Raw genomic sequence first — 12,423 nt, 5'->3', positions numbered from 1 at the left:
AAATAGTAGAAATAGACGTGACCCACTACTTCTGGCTAGTTTCTTAAAGGGATAGTGCGCCGCAAAAAGAAAAATCTGCCATTAATTACTCACCCCAATGCTGTTCCAAACCCTGTGAAACCATTCTAAAAAGAGCATCAAAAACGTAAAACACTAAGAAAAAATATGCATAAACTAAGTAAGAAAAAATATGCCTTAACTCTGATGGAAACGCTTTCACCATAAATTTCTTAAAGCGCATCAAAATAGACATGCGACTTTGCCTAGAATAACATCCCAATCAACCAATCAGATAATTTTTTCTCAAATATAATTTAATATGATCAGGTGAGATGCTTCTACACCCTTGTTAATCAGCCATCATTTCCCACTGATTTTAGGAATGCATTTTGGGTAGGGTCAGGTTTAGGGGTAGGGATTGGGGTAAGTCTATATTTTTGGACAGCAGTGTTGATGTCTCGGCGTTATCCGTTATATTAACTCCCAGATACCAACCCAAAGACAGCTCTCCAAAGCTCAGAACTTATTGTATACAAAAACATTTCTACTGCAGCAAATGTTGTTTTTCGCTGTGATATTTAGAGCAAATTGATCAGGAAGGGATGATTTTTACAGTTTTGTACATAAGTTTAATGCGTACCTTTGGATGAACACATAGCTTGTGAGACATTTAGTGCATCCAGATATCTTTCTAAATTTGTTTACTGTTTGCAATTATTAAACCCTAATTATTATGCCCTTTAAGAGACTGATCATTTAACACGCGCCATGTGGCAATGACGAGAGCGACTTAGTGACAGCAATGAATCGACGGGATGATACATGTTTGTGATTATTTGTTTTACTTTTATTTGTAACGCCAAAGAAGAGCGTTGTCGCGCACCAGCCATTAAATATGTGGACCTCACCGTTACGCTGGCCGCCTCTTTCTTCTCACATGCCTTTTACTATATCTGACATATTATTTCCAAACATAATAATTTTACACCTAATTTTTCATGAGTGGTAATTTCACATAATGTGCTTAAAAATTTGCATTTTAGATCAAAAATATTGTTTAAAAAACTCAAATTAGCCTTATAGTTAAATACGCAACACGCAGTCAGATGGTTGAATATTTAGCTCTCCATTGGAAAAAATGACTTCTGATAATGAAAAACAGCTTCAGAGTGACTAATCATAGTAAAACTATGTAAAAAGGACATTTGCAGCTGGATACATTTGAAGTGTTTTAAATGTGCTGCTTACAAACTTGAAAGCAAGGAAGCCCAAAAGCCTAAGTATATTTAGTAATATTTAGCCTAAAAGCCTAAGTATATTTAGTAAAGGCTGATTTAACCAACCCGAGAATTAGGTTTGCTGGGGTATAAACTGCAGCAAAACATCCTCATGTCTCAGGAATGATACAAATAACAGGTAGCATCTGCAAGTTTGCTCATGTCTCAGTAATTTCTTCCTCTTATTATACTGGCCATAATCAGACTACTGTGTACATGTACGCATAGCCATTAATAAACTACCACAAACAAGAAACTTAATCCAACTGTCTTCAACTAAAGGCAACGTGATGTAATTTCCACACATTTAGCAAAACTAAAAGATTTGCTGTAATGTCTGTCATTGGCCATTCAAAGAGTTAGCCCCACTCCAAATTTTTAAGTATATAAACAGTGTTGGGCTTTAACAACACAGGTTGCATTAAAGCACTGAACAGTATAAAGTATAAAGAGTGAACAATTTCTTATTAAATGCAGAGACGGTCTCTGTAATCAATTCGACGATAATCACTAAAAGTTAAGTGTCCCCAACAAAGCAAGCAAGAGGCGACAGCGGCAAGGAAACAAAACCCCATCCATACAGAATGGAGAAAAAAAAACCTTGGGAGAAACCAGACTCAGTTCTCCTCTGACCGGACGCCCAGCACTTCTAACTTCCAGTTCAATTTTTTTAATGCAGCTGTGTCAGATATTGTAAATGACTTAGAAACATGGTTGTCGAAGGAAAGATTGCTGTCAAGCAGCAGACCTAGGTTCCTAACTGATGATGAAGAATTAACAGAGCAGCCATCAAGTGTTAGACTGTGTTCTAGATTATTATATGTGGGGTTTTTAGGTCCAATTATTAGCACCTCTGTTTTTTCAGAATTTAGCATTTTTTCAGAAGTTACTCATCATCCAGCTTTTTATATCGACTATGCATTCTGTTAGATTCTCTATGTATCGTGTATCACCAGGCTGCGCTGAAATATAGAGCTGAGTATCATCAGCATAGCAGTGAAAGCTAACACCATGACTCCTGATAATATCTCCCAGAGGTAACATGTACAGGTTGAAAAGTAACGGTCCTAGCACTGAGCCTTGAGGAACTCCATATTTCACTTGTGATTGATATGATACCTCCTCATTTAATGCTACAATCTGATAGCGGTCAGATAGATATGATTTAAACCATGCTAAGGCGCTTCCTCTAATGCCAGCATAGTTTTCTAGTCTATCCAAGAGAACATTGTGATCGATAGTATTGAATGCTGCGCTAAGATCTAATAGCACTAATAACGAGATAAAACCACGATCCCATGATAGATGCAGGTCATTAGTAACTCAGTCTCAGTACTATGGTATGGTCTAAAACCTGATTGGAAATCCTCGCAGATACCATTTTTTTCTGAGAATGAATATAGTTGTGAGGATACTACCTTTTCTAGTATCTTTGACAGAAAAGGGAGATTAGAGATTGGTCTTTGGGGCCAAGATGTGTTTTACTAATATCCTGTGATAGAGAGTATTTATACTGCATAATTGACTGAGTTTAACTTTTTCTGGTGCTGCAAGAGAAACAATTTGTTTATCAGATAAATTACACATGTCACCTTGGAAGAGTAAGTTTAAACATTAAAGCAAAAACAAAGTCTTCCTGTTCTCATAAAGCTTGCATGCTGTGCTGGGGCTGTTAAAAAGCGCGAGGTCAGACAGGAAGAGGAAATGTTGGTATGAAGGGCTGAGCTATGCTTAGCGCTGGACAAAATGTCTCTGAATTCCCCGAACTACAACAGCCCTCTGTGAATGAGCTCATTTGTGTCTGGAGTGACCACACCAGTCTGTGTTATTAAACACCACTTAGCAAATAGAGAGGCTACGTAACGGAAGAAACCCAAGATAAAAACTGCTTCTCAATTATTTTAATTTTGCTAATTTTCCCATCGGACAGGTTAAAAGCGTGCATCTACACACGCAGTGATATGAATCCTGTGTCATTATGAATTGAGAATCGGGCCTAAATATGTATCGAGCTAAAAGCGCTTTGATGAGGGCCGAATGCATATCTTGAATTATATCTGTTGTACTTGACATGCACATGATTGCGCATGATGCCTAAACCACAAAACAAAAATAGAGGACTGAAATATTTCATGGTTAGCCCAACCGAAAAATACCAAAAATCTCCCCAATATGTGTTCATTATCAAAAAGATAATTTTGGCTTGCCTACTCACTCGAGTTTTGAGGTTTACACCCTTATGAGGGCAGATGTGACCTCTTGTCTTTGAGGTCCTCGCTCTGTGTTCGCGGAGCAGGCAGCGCCTGGTGGGGACTTTCCAGAGCTCAGGAGAAACGGCATTATATCCGCAGTACTTTTTCACAGCGTGATACAGGAGCTTGGTGGATTTAATACCCGTGCATGCAGATCTATATACGTGACCATGGGCTTCAAAAACAGTAATAAGGGTCCATTTTCTGAATTTGAGATTTATACATGGCATGAAAACTGAATAAACAAGCTTTGTATTGGTGTATCTGAGAAAATATTTGTCTGACTGCTTGAAAATCTGGATACTGAGGGTGCAAAAAAAAAAACTAAATACGGAGAAGCTCGCTTTTAAAGTCGTCCAAATGAAGTTTTCAGCAATTCATGTTACCAGGAAATTCACAAAATAACTTCAAGCAACATCATCTTTACTTAATATACTAATGATTTTGGCTAATTCATTTTTAGCTGTTGCTAGAGATACACCCATCGTGACATATAGGTTCAATAATGCAAAACAACATTAAATAGCTAGTTTCTTGTTTCTCATATGCCTCGATTCTGCATTTTCATACAAGACCAGTGCAGAAATGACTGTGCATGTTTGTAAATGTAGAAATCTGAAAAGTCTGGCAGTGCAGTAAAGTCTAGTAATGATGAAATTGTAGAATCTGATCTGTTCTGGTTTTAGCAGCATCGCTGTTTGCAGCAACGTCTGGGAAAAGTCTGCGGCTCTGGTGCGCTGAAAGAAGAGATCTGGGTTTTTGGGCAAAGCAGCAGCAGGAAAGAGGATGGGTGGTGGAAATCCCTGTCAGAGCATATCTGTGCAGGCCAGTCAGCTGCATTTCTGACTACTGAAGTTGTCTTTAGTTAAAACCAGTTTTGTGGTTTCTCCTGTTTGAAATATGCTAGATTCATTTTCAGTTGCTCACAAACTGACATTGTTTGCTTTACACTTACACTTATAAGTAAATCCCATATAGCTAAAATTACAGATTTGTTCAATTCATTAGTTAATGCATTATGTAAAATGAATTAATGATACCTAAACGTTTAAATGTAACCAAATAATGCTTTAGTAATCAGAGAGATGGCCTTTAGAAACGCTTGATTTGAAGGGGTGGTGTAGGCCTGGAAAAATGTATGCATGCAAACGCTTGAATCCAACTTTAGTCAGATTCACAAGGCATGATTACAGATATTTTATGTCTTATGGACATCTCTGTCAGTAAATATTTGCTACAATATTCACCGTAGCTCCACTGACATTATTGGGAAGACGCGGCATGTGCAAACTTGTGTATGTGTAAATTGGATTACAAAGTTTAGGTTGAACAGTTTTTCACAATCTGAAAACACATTGAATTCATTCAGTCTGACTAGTTTTGAACAGATACTTTTAAACAGATACTAAGCCGTTTTTTAGTCTGGGTGCATTTTACATAGCGTGCGGAAATGAATGGATTGCAAAGTTGTATTGCAGATTGTAAAACAGTCACGTTAAGATCTTGATGTCATTAAATCACTTTTAAACATTTGTGACTCTCAGTCACACTGTGGACGGAAATGAATGTGCAGTGGAATAAAGTCATGCCAAAACTTTTGTGTTCAGCACACAGACTGTGAAATTAAATATTCCTTGTTTAACTGCTCTAGCATGGAGCTTAGCTTGCTGTTTTAGTGTTAAATACATGTGATACAACAACATGTCATAGTGTGGACAGATTTTTTAGAGGGGACATCGACTATTGTTACGTTTCTGTTGTTTAAAGCATAAAGAGAGAGAGAGAGAGAGAGAGAGAGAGACTACCGCTTTGTGTATGTTTTATTTTTAGCTAACTTTGGCTAACCCCTAGAGTTGGAGGTGTGTTATTACAGCAGTGGGACGTTAAAAGAGTGGGTCTGTAAAAGCAGCATTTGTCATCACAACCAAACTGGACAACGTCCAGACAGTTGTTGGGCATCATTGTGGGATCAGGACAAGGATTTGAATAAAAGGAAGTTGTCCCTAATAACTCACGGAGGGCTAATGACTGTGGAGAGCTATTTTCAGCCTGGGAGTCTCTGCAGAATGCATTCATGTCTATTTAAAAAAAAAAAAAAAAAAAAAAAAACCCAGACTCACCCACTTTTCTGCAGCTGTCTGACGCAAAGCCACGGCGGAAAAGGTGAACAATCTCTGATGTGTGCAGAGTCTAGACGGATGTAACAAATAACACAGAATCCCCCTGCTAGTTTAGAAACAAATCTTTGTGAAGGGTACAATCACAGAGGATGAGGGATGCGGTGTGACCTATTTTTGGAAGTCGTTAGTTGTGGTGTGATGCATTCAGGGCACCGAATACAATGTATGTATAATGAAGTGAACCACAAGTGAAACTATAAGCCACGTTTAAACATCTGAAGCGCAAAAGAGATGGGCGAGCATGGCAGGAAAAAAAAAGTCTCGCTTTCCCACTGTAACAAAAATACAGAGTTTCACAATAGCAGTTAGCTCCAGATAAACGCCGCCATCAAGTGTTGCTAAATACTATCATTAAGAGATTTGTGTAATCTGTGTTTTTCCACCGATTATAAACCATGACAGTGTACTTTGTGCTTCTGGCTAAAACGCTCTATCTGTGATATTGCTTTCTCCAGGGAAAAAGTCATCTGGTCTGAGAGAAATGTGCAACACATCAAGCAGCGCTTAATGTTTGTCCATTTTTAATGTTAAAAGACAATGGGAAATACCCTTTTCACCGTGCTTTCCATCACTCTACATATTAGAAGAAAGAAAGAAATTTGACCTCAAAAGAAAAATAGTTTATTATGCATTGTTACTCTTTCCTATTAAATCAAAGTTAAAGTGAACCATAAAGTTCATCATGAAGGTATTTTATAAAACGTGTGTGCTATGTACTCTTTTAAATGCATGTGTACATCTGGTACAGTGCTTTCTGGGTGTAATGGAAGATTTATGCTAGGCTACTTGTTTCTTCTGACAACACACGATTAACATTGCCATCTGCTGGCTCTTTTTGAAGAACGCATAAAATATAACTGTTCCATAAAATGTCCTGTAATATAATAACTGTAGTATCGTTAACAGAAAAATAAATATGTTTTTAATATTTTAAGTTGGCGAGTTAAGCCCTATAGCCATTATTCTCATTGTAGAACGTCCTTCAGCCAATCAGATGAAAAGAATCCTGTTGTCATGGCAACAGATTGAAATCTCCGTCCTCAGTAGTTTTGGTAAACATTGTATTTTAGATGAAATCTTTATGGTCTTTTCTCAGTTTGTTTGTTGTCTTGTAATCTCAGAAACATCACGAGGAGAATCCACGTCTTATAAGACATGAACGTTTTTGCCAATAAGGTGAGATACAGAGAAAACACGCTTTCTTGTTTATCGTCAGAGACTATATATTGTAGACTTAATAAAAGCGGTCTGTAGGTCGTTCACTTAATGTGACTCAAAAGTAACAAAGTTTTGTTTTAAAAACCCCTGCAACCTTTGGATGATCGTGGAGGCTGGTAAACAGACCTGAACCTTTCATGAGATGATTTTAAAGTTCAGGTCAGAAAAAACAGCTGCTTTTAGGTTGTTAACTAAACTCATAATTAACACTATTGTACTTTTTGTACTGAAACAACGAACTGCAGCACTGGAGGAAATCAGCCTGAACAGGCCTTGGGGAGCATCTTCATTTTTAAGGTAGGAAGAAGAAGACGCTTTTTTAGGCTCTTAGTGGAAAACTAATGAACTAATGAACACTGTTGTGTGTTTTTCATGTTGAAATACCAAACTAACATTTGAATGAAACCGCCGGAAACTTTGGGAGGATTTTCAGTTTCAGGCAAGAAAAACAACCTCTTTTTTTATTAGAAGCTTAACCGATAATTAAATGACTAATAATCAAATAATAACTGACACATTTGCTCTTTTTATTTGTATTTATACGACAAACTTCAACACTGGAGATAAAAGGCCCAAGCACTGAATGATTTTCAGTTTTAAGGAAATCCCACCGATCTGAGGTTATTAGTACACTGGAAAAAGAGATTTGATGCTGAAGGAAATACTACAAGTGTATCTTCTACACTAAATCATTTACTTCAGGTAAGAGTTAAAACATGATATCATTATCATTTACTCATAATTAACACCATTGTGTTTTATGTATCGTATCACTGAAACAACAAACTGGTTGGTTGGGGTCTTTATTTTTCTACTGACTTTTTAATTGAAACTGAATGTTTTGCATACATTTGCTGGACGCTGAAGAGGTGGAACCAGAGAAAACCTGGTGTGGGTTTTGTCCACTTCATATGTCTTGCATCACAGAAACATTACGCAGAGAAATCAGCCTCTTATATACCAATACGGTGAGACATGGTGAAAGAGCACTTTAGTTTTTAATGTTAGAAACGGTCATAATCTTAATAAAACCAGCAATGATGATTCAGAAATGTCAACTTAATATTACTAGCCATTTTATTGCCAAATGATACACCTTGTGTGATTTTTATTCATTTTTTTGCAGTGTACTGTAAATGAACCAGATGGAGTTCTGCTCAGTTGGATCCTGTCATAAGAACGTCCCTCTCTGAATGAAAGCAGACTCACTCAGAGGAGCAGGGTTACGCTGAGGACGCGCTCAACTGGCCTTCAGTACCACACAGACATTGAGACCTTTGTTGCTCAAGACAAAAGCGTATCTATCAGTGAGGGAGCACAGCACAGCCCACACAACACAACCCACAGGCTTCAGAGAGCTTCAGGAGTCCAACGCAAGCACTTTCACAGCGCTTCGGGATCTGCAAGCTGCTATAATAAAACACGATATTCATAAACTCACTAAAAAGTCAGAAAAACAAGCTCAGGAGAAACGATGGCAGGGAGAAAATACTGTATGAAAGGGAGAGTTTTGAATGTTGCCAAAAAAAAATAAAAAATCCACATTTGGATTTCCATGACAATCCAAAAGAGGAAAAATAATTCAAATGAACTTAACTAGTCTTCTGTAATTCTAGCGTATAACACAAATGTATAGTGATATAAATGTCTAATTATAAATGTAAAATACACTAACAGTTCAAATATACTTAAAGTGAACTAAACCAACATTTTATTACTTTAAATGTAACCTGAAAATAAATATAATATTAAATGTAAATGTAAATATTAAAATAACGCAACTAAACACTATTTAAGTCACATAAGATATAATACTGTAGTATTTTATTCACGTTAAACGCAAAATGGTAAAAAAATTACATTTCTTTAAAAAAATTAAATAAAATTTTAATGATTCAGTGTAAACAATAAGACAACTATCAAGCATTACCAGTACATTAAATACAATTTTCTGTGTTAAATATGTGTCTCTGTATTGATGCACGTCCATCAAAAGGTTCATAATACTTTATACATTACATACCAATTAATTAAACACACACACACACACAAATAGAAATGTTCTGCGTAATCATGTTAGAGTTGTTCCATTTCTAGAAGAATTAATTTTTGGTCTGAGGCTAAAGAACTGGCTCATCTCCTCATTAGCACCATGATCAGTATTTATAGTCTCACTGCCCAGGATCAGCTGATTAAGGCAGTCAAAGACTCAAGTTAATATTCAAAATCAGATCCTGAACACGTCCCTGTGGTAACAAGTGCTTTTAAAGAATACACGTGACACAATTATGACTAACTCTGCTTGTGATTAAGTGCTAGTCACAAGAGCAGGGACGCACAGTGTCCAGCTCATTGGTCAACTGTACTTGAGTACTGGTAGCGTCGGGCGGTCGGTTCATGGATCCTCGTCTTCATCATCCCGATGCTCTTCAAACAGGTGCTCTGCCTCTTCAGAGAGCCGCAGATCTTCATCTCTCTTCCTTCTGTCAAATAAAAACACATTTACATTACGACGGTTCTGATTCTGAGTTATTCCGATTATACTAATGCAAATGACTGGCGACTCTCCTCTTCGACCGGCTGTATTCATCTATGGCGTACTGGTATTTAGCTGAGGTGATGCCAAAAGCGATGCCATTCGCTCGCCGAGGTAGTCACAAGCTGAAAGACGGGCAGGCAGGATTTGACACGGCTATGAGAATCCGAATATGAATATTTATACGTGGCATAATAGGTTGAGATACAAGCACTGGTTTAATTCTTTCACGGATGTTTGTGCGTGTATTCATCTACGCACAGGATGAATAAAATAGTCCGGCTTTGGTGTTTAGTGAATTTCAAACGATTAAAGACAATCTCATGATGCGGTGCCTGAACTAGATAGCAGGAACGTTATCGCTTTGAAATATATGATTATTTTCGCCTTCCGCTTTGCATATTTGAATAAAACATCAAAACCAACACGCCATAATCATTTAACATCATTCATAATTGCCCGGGAGGATTTTACTGCTAATTGCAGACACAAACACAAATAGGAAAAAAATTAAAATAATCCCCATGCGTGATTATGCACGTTTTTGTGCACAGTGTATGATTTTATTTATCAGGGTTTCTCCTAAAAGAAAAGCTAAGATTGCTGTTAATTTTGCAGAAGCTGGAGTGATGTTAAAGTGGGGATAAATATTGTTGGATAGTTTTTATAATATTTGCATAAAATAAAAAAAAAAAAAAAAAAATATATATATATATATATATATATATATATATATATATATATATATATTTGTGCAACAGTTCTGTAGCAACTTATTTATGCAAAATAAACCATTGGCTTTAATGTGCAAACAAAACAGCATGCATATTTTTAACGTGGAGCACTTTAGATGAATCACAGTTATTCACATAAGTTTAAAGATCCACGTTTTTTTTGGTTCTGAATTGACGCATTCAGATATAGTGGATGTAGCTGCTCTCACATCTGAAACCAGACATACGGGCCCCAAGTCAGCTTGGACTTAAAAAAAAAAAAAAATAAAAACCCTACGTTATAATCACCTCTCATTTCAATTCTTTCACTGCATAGAAAAAACCCTTCATTGCAGGTATTGGAACGACACAAAGGTGAATAAACGATGCTGAAGGATCCTTCAAGGCATTTGTTCAAGCGCACATACTGTGTCTATAGAGGACAGAAGGTCTTGCTTTGCGTGCTGTGTTTGGTCTTCCTCCTCCTCATCTGTGCTGTATTCTTCCATGGTCTCCCCGCTGGAGAAATGAATAATGCGCGCGGGGTCTTTCTTTCTGTCCAGATCACCGAGCTCCACACACTCGTATTCCTTCTCTTTTCCACAGCTCTTCCACAGCGGATACATTAAAAATCAGTTAGTTATACGCAATGTGACTGACTTTTAAACTGGAAGGAGGGAAGAAAACTGGCCTAGTGCCCTAAAAAGTTAAACACATGAACAATAGTTATTTTCCACATTACCTCAGTAAGTAATGGGTCTAAAATCATAATAAATGTATATGGGTCAGCTTTTTTTTTAAAAATCTGACATTACTAATACAAAGTTAAGTATACTAATATAGTAATATTTGGTGGATCAGACCTGCAGTAGCTATAATATATATGTGTATAGTCTGACCGGTTTAGGTGTAAATGTAAATATGTTAATTAGTATATTAAAAACGATTATTTTACAGCATTATTACGGCCATGGTTTAATTCCAGGCCCAACGTGAAAGCTTGAATTAAATCCAAAACGATAACAGTAACATAAAACGGTGCAAACTTTCGCTATGATTTATTGGGATTAAAAACAAATGCAAACATGTATCGGGAGTTATTCAGACGTGTGATGTTACGCGTGATTTAAATGAGTCAAATATATAATTTACCTTGTCTGGGTCCGTATCATTTGTGACAGTAATAGTGACGCTGGATAGATAAAGGGGTATTTCTGCCATCTCTATTGTGTACAAACTCCGCTTTCCAGCGCTTCAGCATCAACCTGACCGGGCGGAGACATTAGTTCATGCCTCCGGGCGGAGCCGACGGGACGCTACTGCGCATGCGCCGCCTAGCGTTCTGGGGCGTCATCAGCGCTTGTTTCTACCGTGTGTGTGTGTGTGTGTGTGTGTGTGTGTGTGTGTGTGTGTGTGTGTGCCTTTATACAAAATTTTGCAATATCCCAAATTTGTTTCTACTGAATTACACAAATATATAACCTAGTACGTTAGCCTTTTGAAATTCTGCCTACATCTACCTTGTAAATATACATCAATGACAGTTTTGACAAGATTTGTTGTATTTTGAATCCGATTTTTCTTTGCAACAGGCTAAAAGTTGACCATGTCGACTTCAAAGTTAAGGACTCATTGGTTTGAATACACATTCAACCAAAAACTTGTAACATCGTAACATTGATAATTCAATGTACTTTATTTCTGACCAAACGTATTCATGTTTCAGTAGTGATTGCACATTTTCGGTTGTCACGGTCATGTTTTGGTAACGACCACTTTACATTACAGCATTTTAACTGACATACTATTTAAAACATTATTTTTTTCTCCCCCAAGTAAAAGGATTACGTGTTTCTGTTTTTCGCTGCGAAACAGCGATGGCATACCTTACGAAGACATTGAACTTCACTTAAAACAGTAAAATATATTTTTAAAAACAATAATGCAAAAATGATTTCAATATAAATTTCACAAGTTGAAATGTAAAAGTTAAGGTTCAGCACAGCTGAATATATATATATATAAAACCACTGTGTTTGTGTACAATAATTCAACTTTTTTAAAATAAAAGTAAAAAAGGGGGAAAGTGTTTTTGCAGTCATCATGTGTAACTTTATACAGCACAAAACAAACATTCCATTACAAATTCTAATAAAATATTTCAATACTGCTTTACAAAAAGCGCCACATCTAAAGTGCTCAAACAACACATTTAAACTATATTAACACTCCAAAAACAAAAACTCA

The 12,423-nt window shown here is 36.8% G+C and overlaps 1 pseudogene; it reads right to left on the bottom strand.

Moving 5' to 3' along the window:
- Window positions 1-9,276: 9,276 nt before the first annotated feature.
- On the bottom strand, window positions 9,277-11,533 carry LOC122324848 (annotated as a pseudogene).
- Window positions 11,534-12,423: the final 890 nt, after the last annotated feature.

This window comes from Puntigrus tetrazona, chromosome 20, assembly GCF_018831695.1.
Source record: "Puntigrus tetrazona isolate hp1 chromosome 20, ASM1883169v1, whole genome shotgun sequence".
In the NCBI taxonomy this organism is placed as follows: Eukaryota; Metazoa; Chordata; class Actinopteri; order Cypriniformes; family Cyprinidae; genus Puntigrus; species Puntigrus tetrazona.
The sequence above is the reverse complement of the archived record's forward strand: the minus strand, read 5'-3'. Positions and strand labels throughout refer to the sequence as shown.